The sequence below is a fragment of the Styela clava genome, chromosome 5 (assembly GCF_964204865.1).
Source record: "Styela clava chromosome 5, kaStyClav1.hap1.2, whole genome shotgun sequence".
Classification (NCBI taxonomy): Eukaryota; Metazoa; Chordata; class Ascidiacea; order Stolidobranchia; family Styelidae; genus Styela; species Styela clava.
The window spans coordinates 24,634,690-24,637,934 of NC_135254.1; the positions used below are offsets into that span (position 1 = coordinate 24,634,690).

Sequence of the window (3,245 nt, forward strand, 5' to 3'; positions counted from 1 at the left end):
ATTGCATTGACAAGAATATTCATCCGGCCCGTTTCAACACAGTTTGAGTCATACCCGGCCCGCGGTCAGAAAAGTTTGGTGACCCCTGATTTAGAGGCAAAAATATCCCATCCTGAGCAGCACCGATCCACAACCTACTGCCTATGGAATCAAAACATTAGACAAATTGGTGTACTGTGCGCATTCACAAATCTTTGTGAATCAAGTGTGCCTTTTGACTAAAGAAAATTTAGCATTGAAATGGTCAATCTCAATATCAACCTAGTATCTGCAGATAAAACCAATTGTTTTTTAAAAATACATTTTTGATGTGCTTTATTTTTCAAATATAATTTATAATTACTGTAAAGTGTGTGATACATTTGGTACCATGAATATAACATTTGCAAACTAGCTTGGGTTACACCCCTCTCAAATAAAAGTTTAGACTCTTAAGTCATATCTCATAATATTCTTTAAACAAAAGGTTGCGGCTAGCCTGCTACCCATCAGAATTTCCTTTCAGATCACAAAGTCGCAATATTGCGCCTCGCTAAGTTTCATTGGCAACTGTATCTGGTTGTAGTATCGGTGTCCAACTTTAGACTGAAACCTTCACTACCAGACGCACCGAAACATTTTTTTTTTTTTGATAGGGTCGTCTTGAAGTCGCTTTCGTTAAAGCACAATGGACACTTTATCTCCACCAATCCACAGTAATCACAAGTTACTTTGTCATTACGATAAGCATCAATAAATGGATACTGAAGATGTATTATCAAGTCACGCAAGTTGAAGTCTTGTGCCACTGTGGTCTTGTTGCAACTTATACTTTGCCATCCATCTATTCCATGGTCGCACCCATATCTGTAAGATAATGGATACAGATAGTTTGATACAGATACAGAGTTTTCATAAAATCTAACGATCAAATCAAGAAGTGTGAAATTTAGGTCCATATCCCACCACAGCCACTAGTCGTAAATGAATTTGATTCCGGGTAGCATATCTTTTTTACCAATGACAATAAAAAGACATTTTGGATCAGTTGTACGAGCACCATTAAGATAGGATTTATCTGGGGGGGAGCCAGTTATTTGTTTTCAGAAGCATGGACATGGATGGTGGGGAATGGTCGTAACCGATCAGCGGTCGTGTGAACCACCCTCGGTGGGAGTAGAGCTGCAATCCTCTCGCACAAAACTATCCCCGCATGGGATTGAAACCTGTGAAACTACCAGGGTGATCAGAGACGCGGTCAAGGTTGCCATATTGGCTTTTTTAACGCCAAATTTGCCATTTTTGGCTTTTTTCAAACGCGTTTGGCGTCAGAATTTACGTTTGGCTTTTTGGCGTTTTTTTTGGCTTTTTTCAAATCTATTCTAGTGTCTATTATTAGAATCATATGAAATACAATATTTAGTGTGTAACAACTGAGCAATAGCCTATTACCTGTACTTGGCTATTTAACATTAGGATTTCCTGGAGCATCGATTTCCTTGTTTGTTACATTGACCCATAACCATGCCCAATAAGAAATAATTGCACTTTCTGCAGCTGTTCAGACAGATGTTCAAGCAGGGTTGTAAACATTGCCTCGTTTTTATAGTTTTGCGTGCTATTTGTTAGTTTTACGTTCTGTTTCCAAAAAAATAGTTGTATAACTTAATTTTTATTATGCCTGATATGGTTTATGTGAGCTTTAGTTTAATTCTGCAATTGCAGTAACGATGTGCATGTGATTAACTACGCTAAAATTACTAAATAAGATATCAGTGGTCCACCTATGAGCGGCAGGGGGTTAGATAATTTATGGTTTATAAATTTTAAAAGTGAAAATTTTTAAATAGTTGAGTACGATATAGGGAGAAATTTTCAAGGTATATCACAAGTTTAAGTACAAACATGTAGGTATATTACATACTGACAGACTGAAGCGGCACCCTGTATTATATATATTGAATGGTAAAATAATGCTGTCCGCTCGATATTTATTTTACTTTCTACAGTTGTATAGGAACTTTACTTTCTATTCGTGTGCCTCACTGAATGAACTAATGGCTCTATATCATCATCAGTACGTTGCCAAAAGCTTAAAATCTGACAAATCATGGGGCTTTTGTACTTAGTAAAATTGTTGGCTTTTTTTATGTCTTGATTTGGCTTTTTTTTATCGCTGGGGTCTGGCAACCCTGGACGCGGTGGCGAGCGTATTCCTAGATGGCGAATTCAATTGAATTCTGGTTATTTTTTGCATGACCACTGGTGTTAAACTTTAGTTATCTATTCAACCTTTCCCCCTTTTTAATAGATTACCTGCTAATTAGGGAAACAATACCTTATAGCAATTGATTATCAATTCCTTACTGTCTTACACAAGTCAAGTCTGCAACTGCAAGTAGGCCCACGCCTAGGCCTACTAATACTGTAATAACAGTAGTTTGTCATCTGCTTTCCATTGAAATGAGGGAGCTTGTGAATATTTAAATAAATTGATAACGGCACACTATCACCACATTATCACTCACCATCAACGAAGTGCTGTCCGCAAACAGTGAAACACAAGTAAGATGGCTTCTCGACTTGATACCAAGCAGTTCTGCCAATACGCAATAGATGATATCTACATTGCGCGACGTTCCAGATCTTTTGAAATCAGTGGAATATAACTGAAGATCCATTTCGTTGTCTATACTATACGTACAGCCAACGGAACAATACGAAATAACCATTTTCAACAGCCAAACAAAACGGAAGGCAATTCCGTTCCGGCCGTCGTCGGGTGCGGACGTGTCTGCTTGAAAAGACTAGAGAATGCTACGCGGTGTATGTTTCGGTATTTTTATCGCATAATATCAACATGAGCAAAGTCCATCCAACGGAATTAAAGAAGTTTATGGATAAAAGATTGGATTTAAAGTTAAATGGTGAATGATCTGTTACGGATATATTGCGAGGTTTCGATCCTTTCATGAATCTAGTTGTGGATGATGGAACAGAGCGCAGAAAAGATTGGACCACTGCACCTGTTGGAATGGTGGTCGTTCGTGGAAATTCGATATTAATGTTGGAAGCATTAGAACGGATACAATGATTCTGCCCTGGGATAGTGGATTTCATTTTCTAAAATATGGTAGACCAGAAAATTCTTAAGATAGGACTCTTTCAATTCTTGATAATTTCAGTGCAAGCAGGGCTGGAGAGCTGGTTCGAAATCATATTGGCTCCATCTCACATTATATTCAAACTGTGGCCCCAGTTCAGGC

The 3,245-nt window shown here is 38.1% G+C and overlaps 1 long non-coding RNA gene across 1 annotated transcript; it reads right to left on the reverse strand.

The window, feature by feature from the left end:
• Positions 1–366: 366 nt before the first annotated feature.
• On the reverse strand, positions 367–2,968 carry LOC144422919 (uncharacterized). The gene is made up of 2 exons (XR_013475444.1): positions 2,508–2,968; positions 367–846 (listed from the first exon to the last, which is right to left on the reverse strand). It is a non-coding gene; the product is annotated as an uncharacterized LOC144422919 (long non-coding RNA).
• Between the last annotated feature and the right edge of the window lie 277 nt (positions 2,969–3,245).